This window comes from Lissotriton helveticus, chromosome 12, assembly GCF_964261635.1.
Source record: "Lissotriton helveticus chromosome 12, aLisHel1.1, whole genome shotgun sequence".
Classification (NCBI taxonomy): domain Eukaryota; kingdom Metazoa; phylum Chordata; class Amphibia; order Caudata; family Salamandridae; genus Lissotriton; species Lissotriton helveticus.
In genome coordinates this window covers 499,578,084-499,597,335 of record NC_136073.1, presented here as the reverse complement: position 1 = coordinate 499,597,335, position 19,252 = coordinate 499,578,084, and positions in this window count along the sequence as shown.

The following is a 19,252-nucleotide window of genomic DNA, read 5'->3' as shown; positions in this document are numbered from 1 at the left end:
TTTAAGCCACCTCCTCACCTTTACAATGAAAGCAGAAAAGTTTTCTTTGAGTTCCGCCGTGTTGTCATCATGTAAGCAGAAGCTTGACAACATCTCTGTAAGAGACCACTTGGATACCAAACAATTCAATCAGATATGCAAGCGGGGTAATGTAAGTGTCAAAAAGTGTGGGCTCATGGACGTGCCCTGAGGCACCCCACACTTAAGAGTCTTCACCTCTGAAAAGAATGGCTCATCCACTTGGCCTGTTCTCTATGATCTAAACAGGAAGCTATCAATTCTAAAGCCGACTCCTCCGCTGCAATCAAGGCTAGACGCTGCAATAGGATCTCATGTGAGAAAATGTCAAACACCGCAGCGAGGTCTAAAAAAATCAGGGCATCATTATGGCCCACATCTAAAATTAGTTTGATGTAATCAGTTATTTTCATAAGAGCTGTCTGCGGATATAGCGAGCCCTGAAGGCTGATTTTGATGGATGAAGAAGATTGAAAGAATCAAAAAAATTCAATAATTGGGTGTTCACACCTTTTCAGTGAGTGGAATAAAGAGCAACAATTTACTCTGGACAAGGGGCATTATTTGACTCAAAACTATACCAATAGACTCATTACCATTCATCCTCAAAAGGTTAGACTGAATCTTTAAAATCTTGTGCTTGAAGAACCTGCTCAACCTCACAAAAGTACAGTTGTTTTGCCACTTTTGAAATCTTCAGTATTTACCTACTTAGTAGCAAGCTTGTGACATGGGGAGACAATGCAATGTTTTTGTTGCAGTGAAGGGCCCTTTATTTTCTTCTACATGTTTTGTAAACTTTGCCAACTACACTGATTAAGAAGAACAGCTGTTTATGAAGTTACACTCTTTAAACTTTGCAACTTTGAACTCCTTTATTTTATATAAGATTTTGAATAAACCAGTAAATCACATTCACATAATGAATCCTAATTTGGAGGTGTATTTTGCCCAGTGAACAAGTGACACTTATTCCTATGTCAATGATTGTTAGAAATGGGGTTTCTGGTTGGCCGAGGTATGCACCTTGTCCAAACAGGAACCAGCAATTTACTCATGGTAAGCTAGATACACACTAAAAGATAAACTGTGTTCACACTTTGTTGCTTAACACAGAGCAGTCAGGCTTCTCTAATGAGGCAATGTGCAAAGTATTTGTGCAACACACACGTACAGTAAAACCATGAATGTACCAGAAAAATACTCCAAATAGGTTTAGAAGAATAGATCATATTTATATGAGTAAAACAAGACCAAACTGACAAAAATCCAATAAGTAGAACTGGAGTTCTGAACTTTTAAACATTAAATCAAAATTCAGTGCTTAGAGTCATAAAGCACCAACCAGGGACATCTGGTCGTGCTAGTTCGGGGTAAATCCAAAGTTCAGAGTGACCGTGATGGAGGGCAGGCTGGCTACAGGACTCAAGGAAGCGCCAACGTTGAGGACCCAATGCGAGTATCAGGGGAGATGATGCGTCCCATGGACGCAGGTAATGGGTTGGTTCTGATCCGTGCAATCAATGAAGCCTCATCGACTACCCCCATGGTTATGCAGGGGAAGCGTTGTCAACCAGATGCACAGTCCATCATCGTCGAGCCGTGCAGTCTGTTGAAGTGATATTGTTGGCAGCAGCTGCGTCGAAGGGCGATGAGTTGGTTCTGATTGGCCCAAAGGCATTGAAGGGTGGATTCTGCTGGTTCAGCACAGACACAAGCACTTCCAAGGGCCCAGAACAGAATTGGTATCACAAATGGCAGAGTCCAGGTGCAGTTGCAGGGTTGTAGGATGTTTTTTATGGTCCTGAAACATCATAACAGTAGGCATGCCAGCAAGCCCTAGGAGTCACTCAGGGTTCAAGTGAGATTATTCCAGTTATTTTCCTCAGCAAGGCAGAGAGTAGGAAGCAGCTAGCAGAAAAGCTATTTTCCAGAGCAGCTTTCCAGTAGAGCGGCTGTCCTTGTACAGAATAGCAGTCCTTTCTCCTGACAAGGTTCTGCACAGGTCCAGTAGGTTACTGTCTTGGTAGGGTTAGAGACCCAGTACTTATACCCTATTGCGCCTTTGAAATGGGGTGACTTCAAAGAAGGGTTTTGAAGTTTACACACGTTGTTTCTTTCCAGCCCTGACTCCAGACTATCGGTAAGAGGTAATCAGCCCTTTGTGTAAGAACAGGACACTGCCTATGCAGGCGTAAGTGTCAGCTCCACCCACTCTTCCTGCCAAGGAAAAGCTATCAGAATACAGATGAATGTGGATGAGTATTTAGACACACCTACCCTTTCTGTATTTGTGGTTGTCTAGAGGGAATGCACAAAGTGTAGCTGTCACCAGCCCCAGACCTGTTTTAGAGACAGGCTACAGACACATAGCAGTAAGAGCAGAGAAAGCCCACTTTATGAAATTGGCATTTCTAAAACAGTAATTTTAAATCCAACTTTACCAGTAAAGAGCATTTATAATGACTATTCCAAAGATTTAAAACATGAGGCAGCTACTCCTTTCGGTCAGGAATTAGAGCTTAAATGTGGTTTAAAGAATTCCCAAATGGTAACATATGAGATAGGAGACCTCACAGTTGTAAAATACAATTTTGAAAGTTTGTCACTATCAGAACATGCAAACTTAATAGTACATGTTCTATCTTTTACTTACACAGCAACCTGCCCTATGGGCTACATAGGGTCTACATTAGTAGTGACTTATGTGTAATAAAAAAGGAGTTAAAGGCTTGGCAAGTCGTTTTGAATGTCAAGTCAAAGTGGCAGTAAAATGCACTCACAGGCACTGCAATGGCAAGCCTGAGAGAGGTTTGAAAGGCTCCTTGTGTGGGTGGCACTATCAGTGCTGCAGGTCCACTAGAAGCAGTACATTTACAGGCCCTGAGTATATGGACTTACAAGTAAACTAAATATGCCAATTTTGTATACACCAATGATACCTTGTTTACCGGAGAAGCACATGCACATAAGCAGTGGTAAAGTGCTCAGAATCCACAGGCCAACAAAAAGAATCAGCAAAAAGAGGAGGTAAGCAGGCAAAATGTTTGAGGGAAGACCACCCTAAGGATGACAGGTCTTACATGTGTCATCCCAAGCTAAAAGTGAGATGTACACAACCTCTAGGGAGTTCTCATCACTAAGGTAGAAAATCCTGGATAGACCATCTGCACTGACGTAGTCTACTCCTGGTCTATGTTCCACCCTGAAGTCCATACCATATAGGAAAACGGACTACTTCAGCAGTTTTGGATTCTCAGCCCTCATTTGCATGAGCCACCTGAGGGTCCTGCAGTCAGTCTGAATCAGGAAGTGAGTATCAAACAGGTTTGGTCTCCAATTCTTCAGGGCCCAGACAACAACAATATCTTCTCTTTCTATAGCACTCCACCTTTGTTCCCTGCGGACTTATCTCCCGGAAATGAAGGCTACATGTTGGCCTAGGTCCTCTTCATTTAGCTGTGATAAAACTGACCCCATGCCATGTCCTGAGGCATCTTTTTGAAGGATACACTCCTGGGAGAAGACAAGGGCCTTGAGAACAGGGGTTGTGCACATGGCTTGCTTCAGGGAGTCAAATGTTTTTTGGCATGCCTCTGTCCAAATCACATTTTTTGGCTGCTTTTTAAAAGTCAGCTCTGTCAGGGGAGCAACAATTGTGCCATATCCCTTGACAAACCTCAAGAAGTACCCAATGAGGCTGAAGAATGTTCTGAACTCAGTCTGGGTTTTGGGGGACTCCAACATCATTAAAGTCTCTATTTGGTCTGGAGGGGCTGCACCTTACTGCAGCTCACCAGGTGTTCCAAGTACACCAAAAACCCCTGCGCTATCTGGAATATACTGGCCTTCATGGTCAGGCATGCCTGTTCTAAGCCTGGGTGTACTTCGCAAAGTTTTGCTATGTAGAACTTCACGAAGTTACAAAAAATCTCCCAAAGTTCCACAAGTGGCGGAGTGTTGTGCGAACTGCTGTTCGCAATGGTCATTCTGCAGCTCGGGTACAAATTTTACCCGAGCTGCAGCTCGTGCTCGCAAACATACTGTTCACGAACGCGAGCGGGGAAAAAACTCTGCTGCACTATGTGAAGCGGGGTTTTCTTGCACTCCGTGAGCTCCATGGAGTGCAGAAAACTCCGCAAAGTCCACGAACGGAGCGGAGTTCAACACCCAGGCCTAGCCTGTTGTAGAGCCTGAAGCACTTCCTGGAGGTGAAAAAGGTGGTCCTTCTAGATGCTACTGGAGACAGCTATGTCAGCCAGGTAGGCAGCTAAGAAGGCCTACATACCAGCAAGGACCTGCTCCAGGAACCTCTGGAAGGTGGCTGGGGCATTTTTGAGTTCAAAGGGCATAAGAATAAATTGGTAGTAGCTCTCTGGAGTGGAGAAGTCTGACCTCTCCTTGGCATCTTCTGTTACGGCAGTCTGGCAGTACCCTGATTTAAGGTCAAAGGCACTTGAGCACTTGGTAACCCCTAACTTGTCAATCAGCTCATCAGCCCAGGGGATGGGTTGAGCATCTGTTTTTGTAATTGAGTTGAGTCCTCAGTTGAGCCCTCAGGTGTGCTGCCCAGAAAGGCAGCTTTTGTACCTGAACAACAGGACTGGACCAGGGGCTACTGGAGGCTTCCACCACCTCAAATTTCAGTCATTCAGGTTGTTGCATGTGTCCGCACCATTGGTACACAGGTGCATAGTCCCAGGAATAAGGGAGAAGATAAAGGAGTACTGTCCCAACACTTGGTGGCAGTCTCTCTTGTGTTCAGGAGTCAGACTTGGGGAAAGGATTACTCCCTCCACAGACCCATCTTTCTCCTTGGAGTCTAAGAGGAATGGGAGCGGTTTACTCTCCTCCTCTCCTTCTACATCTTTCATCAACAGCATAGTGAGCTCAGACCTCTCAAAATGGAGTTTGAGGCAATTGAAATGGAGCACCCTGTGGGGATGTCTAGGGGTCTTGAGGTCCAACACGTAGCTGGCCTCACTTTTCTTCTCAATTACCTTATTGGGACTGGTCCAATGGTCCTAGAGGGCCCTGGGCTCCACAGGCTGCAAGACCCACAATTCTGCCTAAGAGTCAGTTCCACAGTGGTAGAATGTTGGTCATATCATTGCTTCATGACTGACTTTCAAGTTGTCAGAAGCTTGATTCCACAACTTAGCCATTTTACTTCTGAAGGCCAGCATGTAGCTCACTACATCCTGAGCAATCTTCCTGGGAGCTTCCCCCAAACCCTCGTTCACCAAACTTAGAGGTCCTCTGACAGGGTACCCATACAGAAGTTTAAAGGGACTGAAGCCCACTATCATCTGTGGCACCTCCCTGTAGGCAAACAACAGGCAATGCAAATGGTGTCAGGCTTCTACTCATGCCCTCAGATCTTGTTGAATCTCTCAACAAGCCAATTTGGTTGTGGGTGGTAAGGAGTGGAGTACATGTAGGTTACTCTATACTCCTTCCAAATTGACTGTATAGAAGCAGACATTACGTTTTTGCCCCTGTCAGACACCACTTCGTTGGGGAAACCCATTTGGATAAAAATCCCTATCCAGGCTTTGGCACTGCAGGTGCAGTCGTGGTCCTCAGACGGATTGACTTCAGTTCCCTAGTGGCATGATTCACCATAACCAGGAAAAAACCTGTTGCCTGAGGAAGTTTCGGGATCCATAGGCCCTACAATGTGGATGCCCACACTCTCAAATATTCTGCCAAAGACAGGCAAGGGATTAAGAGTGGCTTTACGCCTCTGACCTATCTTACCACTGGCTGGGTCACAGAAGTCCTACAGGATGTACCTGAGGAAGTCTTGATCCTAGGACAATAAAAGTTGGGCACAAGCTTTTCAAAAGTCTTGTGTTGACCTAGGTGTCCTGCCAGAGACGGTTTGTAAGCCAGCTCCAGTAGGAAGGCCCTGTAGCATTGGGAGACCATGAGGGCCTGTGTTGTCCCATGCACAGGAACCTTAGGCTCACTCTCCAGCAGGTTGTCCTCCCAGTAAATGTGATGACTTCCAGAGGCATCACCTGCTGCTTGGGCTTCAGCCTGTTGCCTCAGTCCCACAAAGGTTGGGTACTCGCTTTGTGCCCCAAAGAAGTCCTGCTTGGAGGGTCCTATTTCCACGTGCCGTTCAGCAATCTCAGGCAGGTCAACAAGGGAAGTGGTACCCCCCTCAGTGGGCTACGAGGTCACCACCACTGCTGCCCCATCCACCTCACTGAGAAGACACTCAGGGGCTGGTTTCCCACACCCTCTGTTTTTCCCCTTAATGGCAGCTAGCTGGCTCAATTTTTGATGCTCCAGCCCTTTTTGACTTCCATCCTGTGCAGCCGTAGACCGTGTGTAGCACAGATCCATTCAGGTAACCCCAACATCTTCACATGAGCATTGAGATCCACTTACTTTCAGGTAGAAAGCTCAAGGTCATTATCAAGTGAAGAGTCCAGAGGCATTGCAGGGCTCACGGAAACATTCAGAAGACCTGAACCCCCCACACTTAAACCAAACAATGGACAATGGATAGTGACCCTCTCCATTGTCAGCCACCACAACCTAGTGGAATGCAGAGGGAAGATTCTGCTCTGGTGACATCAGATGACTCCTTACCATAGTCATTCTGGCAACGGTGTCCTTCAGAGCCTTAACACCTTACCCATTGATGATGATCCATTACCTATACCTAGCAGTATTGGAGGGCACATGGATCTTAGGAACCATCTCATTGTCACCCAGTGACACTAGGATTACCAGACCAAACCCCCCCATTAAAGGGACAAAGCCTCCCCCAGCACTACGCTAGCCACCCCTGGAATCTTTCCTCCAGTGGGAGGTGGTGTTCCTTTTGTACACTTGGGATTCCCCTTGTAGTGTCCATACTCAAAACACTCACAGCACGTAATGAGCTTGGGCTACTGAATCTAGTCAGGGAAGTTTTCCTTCTGGTTCTAGATTGGGAATGAAAACTAGACCCTTTTACCTGTGAGTTGTTTTTGGGGCCGTAAGAGAACGTTTCTTTTTATCTCCCCCCTCCTTCTTTTGGGAACCCTGACCACCCTTTTTGGGAATCAATATTACAACAATTGGTTCCTTCGGGTGTACCACATTTCTTTTTACTCACTCATAGTTATATGTAGTGTATAAAGTAAAATCAGAATCCAACACCAATCATGTATTTATGCACTACTTTATGAATTATAGTCATTCATAAACACTCTTTGTAATTTTCAAGAAAGGCTGTACAATAAGTGAAAAAGTGCAATTTGTGACATTTAGTGCTCAGTGCTGGCGGCGCAAAAGTGAACAGGAACTATACAGTATTTATATACAAAGAAATATACAATAATTCAACTTCGGTCTGCGCAATTACACATATACCACTGTATACTACAAAAGTCAGTTTTCAGCACAGGGTATTGAGGCAACAGATCCAACTATTCGTCGACGTTTCGACCCTTTAAATGCGCACTTGTGGCGTCAAACACGGGTCTTCATCAGGACTGGGAGGGAACGGGACAGCCTAGATGATTAAAAAGGAGGTGTTTTAATTAAGGGATTCTGAGAGGCATCTAAATAATAATGCCTGTGTAAACCTTAGCTGCACTCACCTTCAGATGAACTGTTTAGGTGGTGTAGCTTGAATAGCTTGAACTGCATGTGTCTGTTCAGATAAAAAGACCTAATTACTATCATAGTTCTATAAGGAGAGTTGGGACGATATAAATTGACCCATATCTTCTCTTCCTTACCTGTCCGTGGTGCGTGGAATGCGCCTCCGATGGTTATTCTTATTGTAGTGCTGTGCCCACTTGTATCCTAACTGGGAAAGTGTATTTGTATTTTTAAAATATTGCATTATTAAGGCAAACAACTGAGCATAAGTCATACAATGTGCCTGTACTTCAGCTCACCTGGGTATTCTGGATTATTCTTGTACCCAATCGTGCTTCACCATATAATTTGAAAAGCCAAGGGATTCCACTAAAAACGGAATAAGGAGTAGGAATCAGTTTCACTATCACAGCGATGCCCAAAAAAAAAAATGTAATATATTGGCGTGGGCACCTACACGGGAGCTTGGCTTACCTCTTACTTAATTTCAAATGCTGGAGGAGAATCTCTTCCTTCCTAGCGTGATCCAACTAGCATGAAATGCACCGGCATCCTTGAAATGCCGGGCACTAACCACTCTAAGTAAACACTTCCTGGAGTTGATCAGGGCTACGTCATGACGCGACGTAAGCCTTAACCCGCCCGGTTTCCATGGCAATCGGTTAGTTTACTTGTTCCGATTAGTTTAACGCAGAATGGTAAAAGCTGACGTCTTTACGCTCACATATTGTAAAGTCAGAGCTGCGTCGTTGCCCTGGAATTGGGAATTGTGGAAGTCAAAGCATTCCCCAGCCAGGCACATGCTGATAAAATCTGCGTGCTTACGATGGTGTATCGTAAGCCCCGGAAATACTCGGTTGCCATAGCAATCCAAAGAAACTTATCAGGAAGGGAGTGCAATGGGGAGTCAAAGCATTACCCTACACCGTACTCGCCTTAATAAAGGATAACACAAAACAAATGAATTCTAGGAGTTAGTTTGCAATACAAGTTCGAGGTTGAGTTATATATAAACCTCCGATAGGAGCTATCTGGTCACATGACTCCGTGATCTGTCAAATATGCTTAGATAGGGACATAGAGTGGCAGAGTGTACATTAAAACAGCATTATGCTAATAAAAATTACTGCTTTACAATATATACATATTGTTACAGACACAAGGACAGACATTCCAAAAAATTACATTTATATGAAATCATATATACATTGTCAACCAGACCTTTAAAGAACAGGTACCTAAATCTGAAGTGCCAATATCAGGGGACATTTCTCAGTATTAACAATCATAGTTGTCCCATTTGTCTATTGGTTTCCTCAGTCTCATTCAATCCATTTTTCACTGAGTCTAAGGAGTGTATCCAACGGCACTCCTTATATTTTAGTGCATGTGAGATCGAGCCTCCCCTTGGGTTAGTATGTACCTTTTCTAGGACCCACCATGGGGAAATATCCATGAGGAAACAAACTTACAGATGGTAGAACAAACAATAGATCACATACAAAGTTCCAGTATGATTGAAGATACCATGATCAACAATATGGAGCGTTGTATGATCCATGTGGAGAAACACATAGAAAACACCCAACATACCCCGCCTGACAACCCTAGGGAAGCGAATGATATGAGCTACCAAAGGTTAGAGATAGAAACCACTCCATACACCCGGCCTGACAACCCTAAGGTAGCGAATGATATGAGCCACCAAAGGGTACAGATAGAAACCACCTCACACACCCTGCCTGACAACCCTAGGGTAGCGAATGATATGAGCCACCAAAAGTTACAAGAAATGAATATGAATGCAAATAACCAAGTGGAGCAGATTGATACTCAGGATATGGTACCTTTGGATGCCATTATAAACTTTTCCAATCATGCTATGACCATCACAGAGAAGAGCATTCTAGCAAAAGGATTAACATTTGTACCAACGGCGATACCGGATCCATTTAAGATGCAACTGGAACTTCAAAGATTTTTCCGGAAGATCCGGTTGAAATATTTCTTTTTGAAAAATACTTACAGCCCTAACTGTACCGCAACTACTTTTAAACCTCCCTCAGAATTTACTCCAGCAGCATTTATGATGAGTGAGAGAATTCTGGCGTTTGAAAAAATTGTAATGGAGGAAGGGACCCAGTTATTCAAAGTCCGGAAATACATTCCTTATAACATCAGCAAGGAAGAGCGCCTTGCCCTAGCGGGCCTGGGACGTAATAAATCAATCGTCATTAAGGTGGCAGACAAGGGGGGAGCGGTGGTAATACAGAACAGACAAGATTACTCTAATGAAATCAAACATCAATTGGAGATGACTCAGAGCTATCAACGTATCACATATGATCCAGTAAATGAGATAAAGACTCTAATAAAGACTGCTATAGAGGAGGCTACGAATGAAGGTTTTTTGAGTAAGAAGGAATCTGAATTCTTACTTCAAAAGGAGCCCAGGACACCTACAATTTATACACTGCCGAAAGTGCACAAACGACTGGAAAATCCCCCGGGGCGACCAATTGTCTCGGGCTGCGGTTCAATATTAGAGCCATTGAACCAATTCATAGATCACTTCTTACAGCCTTTTGTTCCATTGACGAAATCATATGTACGTGATACGATGCACATAATTGAACTACTGGAAGACTTTCCCTTTGATCAAGAAAAAAACATAATGGTGACGCTAGATGTGTCATCATTATACACATCAATCCCCCAAGATAAATCCATCCAGATAATGAGAGAGACACTGGACCGGAGATCAAGACCACACTGGATTCCAACATCATTCATAATTACCCTATTGGAAATAGCCATGCGAAAGAACTATTTTATTTTTGAAAATCAATTTTATTTCCAATGTAAGGGAGTAGCGATGGGGGCTACATATGCCCCCAGCCTAGCGAACATCTTCATGGATCAATATGAGGACGAACACCTATACACAGACCAGAACCCATACCTCAATAACATCGAGGTATGGAAAAGATATATTGATGACGTCATTATGGTGTGGAATGGTGACAAGGAAACTTTGGACAATTTTTTCAGGTGGCTAAATCAGAGAGGTGAGGATATACAATTCACAATGGCCAGTAGCACTGTATCAATAAATTTCCCTGATCTCACTTTCAAAACGGAGGATTGTAAACTATACTGTGATTTATACAGGAAGCCCTTGGAACGGAATACCTTACTGATGTACAAATCTCATCATCCACGCAGCTTAAGAGACAATCTGCCACTGGGCCAGTTTCTCCGCCTAAGAAGAAATTGTAGCCAAAGAAAAGATTTCTTCCATGAGGCTGAGGAACTTACCAAGCGTCTAAAAGATCGGGGATACCCAGGAAACCTGTTAAAGCGCGCAAAGAAAAGGGCTTGGTATAGCCCAAGAGAAAATCTACTTGAGGTCAAAGAGAAAAAAGAAAACCTAAACAACATTGTGTGTGTCACGACTTATAACATAAAAAGTAATGATGTAAAAAAGATTGTATCAAAGTATTGGAATTTGGTGGCTGGGGAATTGAAGACTGAGGAAAAACCCATTTTCGCCTTCAATAGAGGAAGGAATGTGAGGGATGAAGTGGCACATGCCTATCTGGAGCCAGAAAGACAACCAGACCTCCGGAGCATGTTGAGTCTGCCACCAATCACTGGCCATTTTAAATGTGGCTCTTGTAAGGCTTGTGATTTCTGCCAGGAAGGGAACCAATTTACACACGCAGATAGGACATATAAACTCCATGACTTCAGCAATTGCAATAGCTCCCATCTGATCTATGCTATAATGTGTCCATGCACGAAGATATATGTAGGACAAACGACCCAGAAAATAAAGACACGCATCCTACAACACATGAGTAGAGTAAAATGTAAAACACAGGGGGCACCGTTGGTGGAGCACTTCCATACTCAGAAACATACTCCTCAAGACATAAAATGGTGGGTCCTAGAAAAGGTACATACTAACCCAAGGGGAGGCTCGATCTCACATGCACTAAAATATAAGGAGTGCCGTTGGATACACTCCTTAGACTCAGTGAAAAATGGATTGAATGAGACTGAGGAAACCAATAGACCAATGGGACAACTATGATTGTTAATACTGAGAAATGTCCCCTGATATTGGCACTTCAGATGTAGGTACCTGTTCTTTAAAGGTCTGGTTGACAATGTATATATGATTTCATATAAAGTAATTTTTTGGAATGTCTGTCCTTGTGTCTGTAACAATATGTATATATTGTAAAGCAGTAATTTTTATTAGCATAATGCTGTTTTAATGTACACTCTGCCACTCTATGTCCCTATCTAAGCATATTTGACAGATCACGGAGTCATGTGACCAGATAGCTCCTATCGGAGGTTTATATATAACTCAATCTCGAACTTGTATTGCAAACTAACTCCTAGAATTCATTTGTTTTGTTTTATCCTTTATTAAGGTGAGTACGGTGTAGGGTAATGCTTTGACTCTCCATTGGACTCCCTTCCTGATAAGTTTCTTTGGATTGCTATGGCAACCGAGTATTTCCGGGGCTTACGATACACCATCGTAAGCACGCAGATTTTATCAGCATGTGCCTGGCTGGGGAATGCTTTGACTTCCACAATTCCCAATTCCAGGGCAACGACGCAGCTCTGACTTTACAATATGTGAGCGTAAAGACGTCAGCTTTTACCATTCTGCGTTAAACTAATCGGAACAAGTAAACTAACCGATTGCCATGGAAACCGGGCGGGTTAAGGCTTACGTCGCGTCATGACGTAGCCCTAATCAACTCCAGGAAGTGTTTACTTAGAGCGGTTAGTGCCCGGCATTTCAAGGACGCCGGTGCATTTCATGCTAGTTGGATCACGCTAGGAAGGAAGAGATTCTCCTCCAGCATTTGAAATTAAGTAAGAGGTAAGCCAAGCTCCCGTGTAGGTGCCCACGCCAATATATTAATTTTTTTTTTGGGCATCGCTGTGATAGTGAAACTGATTCCTACTCCTTATTCCGTTTTTAGTGGAATCCCTTGGCTTTTCAAATTATATGGTGAAGCACGATTGGGTACAAGAATAATCCAGAATACCCAGGTGAGCTGAAGTACAGGCACATTGTATGACTTATGCTCAGTTGTTTGCCTTAATAATGCAATATTTTAAAAATACAAATACACTTTCCCAGTTAGGATACAAGTGGGCACAGCGCTACAATAAGAATAACCATCGGAGGCGCATTCCACGCACCACCGACAGGTAAGGAAGAGAAGAAATGGGTCAATTTATATCGTCCCAACTCTCATTATAGAACTATGATAGTAATTAGGTCTTTTTATCTGAACAGACACATGCAGTTCAAGCTATTCAAGCTACACCACCTAAACAGTTCATCTGAAGGTGAGTGCAGCTAAGGTTTACATAGGCATTATTATTTAGATGCCTCTCAGAATCCCTTAATTAAAACACCTCCTTTTTAATCATCTAGGCTGTCCCGTTCCCTCCCAGTCCTGATGAAGACCCGTGTTTGACGCCACAAGTGCGCATTTAAAGGGTCGAAACGTCGACGAATAGTTGGATCTGTTGCCTCAATACCCTGTGCTGAAAACTGACTTTTGTAGTATACAGTGGTATATGTGTAATTGCGCAGACCGAAGTTGAATTATTGTATATTTCTTTGTATATAAATACTGTATAGTTCCTGTTCACTTTTGCGCCGCAAGCACTGAGCACTAAATGTCAGAAATTGCACTTTTTCACTTATTGTACAGCCTTTCTTGAAAATTACAAAGAGTATTTATGAATGACTATAATTCATAAAGTAGTGCATAAATACATGATTGGTGTTGGATTCAGATTTTACTTTATACACTACATATAACTATCAGTGAGTAAAAAGAAATGTGGTACACCCGAAGGAACCAATTGTTGTAATATTGATTGACTGCCCAGGTTCTTAGGGATACTGGATTAACCCCATTGGAGATTTCACGAATTTAATTGCAGGCGCATGCCTGCGAGGGTTTACTCTCATTAAGTGTCTTTTTGTGATTTATGTTTTTTGAGTCTGTTAGTTGGTATATTGTCAGATGATGTCAGACAAATAAACATTGGCTTACAGTGAGGAGTATATAGCCAAGTTAATTGAAGAACAGGGAACATCTAATTTCCTTTTAGGGACGGCTCGTCCCCCTGCAGATGCAGGCTTAGGTGAAAAACTAGCGAAATTAGAAAGATTAGAAAAAAAGTTAGTAAGATCAAGACTACATGGACATGTGTTAACTAAATACTTGGAATCGAATATCATTCCTAAAGGACTGCAGGTGCGTAACGAACCTGCTATCTTTATAGACGTCCCAAAGTTTAGAGAAGGGTTTAGCTACGTGGCTAACAACTGCTCCAGGCACTGGATGGTGCTTGGAGTTGAGACCGCAATAGAGTACGTTAAGAAACTCATAAAGGAAATTGAGGAGTTGAAAAAGGAAATAGTGGGTGATTCTGCACTAACAAATGCAAAAGAGGCCCTGGAACGTGCAGAAAAGGCAATAGCAGAATTCAATACTATTACCTTAAATAAAAAATTAGATAAGCTAAGCAAGGGCGTACGTAATTACGATAAGAAAGTGACGTACCCCTACCTTAGCGATAACTATTACGAACAGGATAACCAAGGTACCTTTTCAAATAGGGGAAGACAGGGCCCAAGAAGATATCAGACTTTTTCCAACTCCTCAGTTAGTAGTATCTCTGACTCTGAAACTGACAGACCATCTACTAGTAACCAATCCAAGCAGGGCCCTTTTTTAGGGGACGGCTACATACGAGGGAACAGAGGAGGAGGTGGCCCGCAGAATTGGGAAAGGCCCAGGAGATGGGGCAGGGGACGGGGACAAGGGATGTCTCGTGTAAGATTCTACCAACCAGAAACCCATGGGGAAATATCCACGAGGAAACAAACTTACAGATGGTAGAACAAACAATAGATCACATACAAAGTTCCAGTATGATTGAAGACACCATGATCAACAATATGGAGCGTTGTATGATCCATGTGGAGAAACACATAGAAAACACCCAACATACCCCGCCTGACAACCCTAGGGAAGCGAATGATATGAGCTACCAAAGGTTAGAGATAGAAACCACTCCATACACCCGGCCTGACAACCCTAAGGTAGCGAATGATATGAGCCACCAAAGGGTACAGATAGAAACCACCTCACACACCCTGCCTGACAACCCTAGGGTAGCGAATGATATGAGCCACCAAAAGTTACAAGAAATGAATATGAATGCAAATAACCAAGTGGAGCAGATTGATACTCAGGATATGGTACCTTTGGATGCCATTATAAACTTGTCCAATCATGCTATGACCATCACAGAGAAGAGCATTCTAGCAAAAGGATTAACATTTGTACCAACGGCGATACCGGATCCATTTAAGATGCAACTGGAACTTCAAAGATTTTTCCGGAAGATCCGGTTGAAATATTTCTTTTTGAAAAATACTTACAGCCCTAACTGTACCGCAACTACTTTTAAACCTCCCTCAGAATTTACTCCAGCAGCATTTATGATGAGTGAGAGAATTCTGGCGTTTGAAAAAATTGTAATGGAGGAAGTGACCCAGTTATTCAAAGTCCGGAAATACATTCCTTATAACATCAGCAAGGAAGAGCGCCTTGCCTTAGCGGGCCTGGGACGTAATAAATCAATCGTCATTAAGGCGGCCGACAAGGGGGGAGCGGTGGTAATACAGAACAGACAAGATTACTCTAATGAAATCAAACATCAATTGGAGATGACTCAGAGCTATCAACGTATCACATATGATCCAGTAAATGAGATAAAGACTCTAATAAAGACTGCTATAGAGGAGGCTACGAATGAAGGTTTTTTGAGTAAGAAGGAATCTGAATTCTTACTTCAAAAGGAGCCCCGGACACCTACAATTTATACACTGCCGAAAGTGCACAAACGACTGGAAAATCCCCCGGGGCGACCAATTGTCTCGGGCTGCGGTTCAATATTAGAGCCATTGAACCAATTCATAGATCACTTCTTACAGCCTTTTGTTCCATTGACGAAATCATATGTACGTGATACGATGCACATAATTGAACTACTGGAAGACTTTCCCTTTGATCAAGAAAAAAACATAATGGTGACGCTAGATGTGTCATCATTATACACATCAATCCCCCAAGATAAATCCATCCAGATAATGAGAGAGACACTGGACCGGAGATCAAGACCACACTGGATTCCAACATCATTCATAATTACCCTATTGGAAATAGCCATGCGAAAGAACTATTTTATTTTTGAAAATCAATTTTATTTCCAATGTAAGGGAGTAGCGATGGGGGCTACATATGCCCCAGCCTAGCGAACATCTTCATGGATCAATATGAGGACGAACACCTATACACAGACCAGAACCCATACCTCAATAACATCGAGGTATGGAAAAGATATATTGATGACGTCATTATGGTGTGGAATGGTGACAAGGACACATTGGACAATTTTTTCAGATGGCTAAATCAGAGAGGTGAGGATATACAATTCACAATGGCCAGTAGCACTGTATCAATAAATTTCCTTGATCTCACTTTCAAAACGGAGGATTGTAAACTATACTGTGATTTATACAGGAAGCCCGTGGAACGGAATACCTTACTGATGTACAAATCTCATCATCCACGCAGCTTAAGAGACAATCTGCCACTGGGCCAGTTTCTCCGATTAAGAAGAAATTGTAGCCAAAGAAAAGATTTCTTCCATGAGGCTGAGGAACTTACCAAGCGTCTAAAAGATCGGGGATACCCAGGAAACCTGTTAAAGCGCGCGAAAAAAAGGGCTTGGTATAGCCCGAGAGAAAATCTACTTGAGGTCAAAGAGAAAAAAGAAAACCTAAACAACATTGTGTGTGTCACGACTTATAACATAAAAAGTAATGATGTAAAAAAGATTGTATCAAAGTATTGGAATTTGGTGGCTGGGGAATTGAAGACTGAGGAAAAACCCATTTTCGCCTTCAAGAGAGGAAGGAATGTGAGGGATGAAGTGGTACATGCCTATCTGGAGCCAGAAAGACAACCAGACCTCCGGAGCATGTTGAGTCTGCCACCAATCACTGGCCATTTTAAATGTGGCTCTTGTAAGGCTTGTGATTTCTGCCAGGAAGGAAACCAATTTACACACGCAGATTAGACATATAAACTCCATGACTTCAGCAATTGCAATAGCTCCCATCTGATCTATGCTATAATGTGTCCATGCACGAAGATATATGTAGGACAAACGACCCAGAAAATAAAGACACACATCCTACAACACATGAGTAGAGTAAAATGTAAAACACAGGGGGCACCGTTGGTGGAGCACTTGCATACTCAGAAACATACTCCTCAAGACATAAAATGGTGGGTCCTAGAAAAGGTACATACTAACCCAAGGGGAGGCTCGATCTCACATGCACTAAAATATAAGGAGTGCCGTTGGATACACTCCTTAGACTCAGTGAAAAATTGATTGAATGAGACTGAGGAAACCAATAGACAAATGGGACAACTATGATTGTTAATACTGAGAAATGTCCCCTGATATTGGCACTTCAGATGTAGGTACCTGTTCTTTAAAGGTCTGTTTGACAATGTATATATGATTTCATATAAATGTAATTTTTTGGAATGTCTGTCCTTGTGTCTGTAACAATATGTATATATTGTAAAGCAGTAATTTTTATTAGCATAATGCTGTTTTAATGTACACTCTGCCACTCTATGTCCCTATCTAAGCATATTTGACAGATCACGGAGTCATGTGACCAGATAGCTCCTATCGGAGGTTTATATATAACTCAACCTCGAACTTGTATTGCAAACTAACTCCTAGAATTCATTTGTTTTGTGTTATCCTTTATTAAGGCGAGTACGGTGTAGGGTAATGCTTTGACTCCCCATTGGACTCCCTTCCTGATAAGTTTCTTTGGATTGCTATGGCAACCGAGTATTTCCGGGGCTTACGATACACCATCGTAAGCACGCAGATTTTATCAGCATGTGCCTGGCTGGGGAATGCTTTGACTTCCACAATTCCCAATTCCAGGGCAACGACGCAGCTCTGACTTTACAATATGTGAGCGTAAAGACGTCAGCTTTTACCATTCTGCGTTAAACTAATCGGAACAAGTAAACTAACCGATTGCCATGGAAACCGGGCGGGTTAAGGCTTACGTCGCGTCATGACGTAGCCCTAATCAACTCCAGGAAGTGTTTACTTAGAGCGGTTAGTGCCCGGCATTTCAAGGACGCCGGTGCATTTCATGCTAGTTGGATCACGCTAGGAAGGAAGAGATTCTCCTCCAGCATTTGAAATTAAGTAAGAGGTAAGCCAAGCTCCCGTGTAGGTGCCCACGCCAATATATTAATTTTTTTTTTGGGCATCGCTGTGATAGTGAAACTGATTCCTACTCCTTATTCCGTTTTTAGTGGAATCCCTTGGCTTTTCAAATTATATGGTGAAGCACGATTGGGTACAAGAATAATCCAGAATACCCAGGTGAGCTGAAGTACAGGCACATTGTATGACTTATGCTCAGTTGTTTGCCTTAATAATGCAATATTTTAAAAATACAAATACACTTTCCCAGTTAGGATACAAGTGGGCACAGCGCTACAATAAGAATAACCATCGGAGGCGCATTCCACGCACCACCGACAGGTAAGGAAGAGAAGAAATGGGTCAATTTATATCGTCCCAACTCTCATTATAGAACTATGATAGTAATTAGGTCTTTTTATCTGAACAGACACATGCAGTTCAAGCTATTCAAGCTACACCACCTAAACAGTTCATCTGAAGGTGAGTGCAGCTAAGGTTTACATAGGCATTATTATTTAGATGCCTCTCAGAATCCCTTAATTAAAACACCTCCTTTTTAATCATCTAGGCTGTCCCGTTCCCTCCCAGTCCTGATGAAGACCCGTGTTTGACGCCACAAGTGCGCATTTAAAGGGTCGAAACGTCGACGAATAGTTGGATCTGTTGCCTCAATACCCTGTGCTGAAAACTGACTTTTGTAGTATACAGTGGTATATGTGTAATTGCGCAGACCGAAGTTGAATTATTGTATATTTCTTTGTATATAAATACTGTATAGTTCCTGTTCACTTTTGCGCCGCAAGCACTGAGCACTAAATGTCAGAAATTGCACTTTTTCACTTATTGTACAGCCTTTCTTGAAAATTACAAAGAGTATTTATGAATGACTATAATTCATAAAGTAGTGCATAAATACATGATTGGTGTTGGATTCAGATTTTACTTTATACACTACATATAACTATCAGTGAGTAAAAAGAAATGTGGTACACCCGAAGGAACCAATTGTTGTAATATTGATTGACTGCCCAGGTTCTTAGGGATACTGGATTAACCCCATTGGAGATTTCACGAATTTAATTGCAGGCGCATGCCTGCGAGGGTTTACTCTCATTAAGTGTCTTTTTGTGATTTATGTTTTTTGAGTCTGTTAGTTGGTATATTGTCAGATGATGTCAGACAAATAAACATTGGCTTACAGTGAGGAGTATATAGCCAAGTTAATTGAAGAACAGGGAACATCTAATTTCCTTTT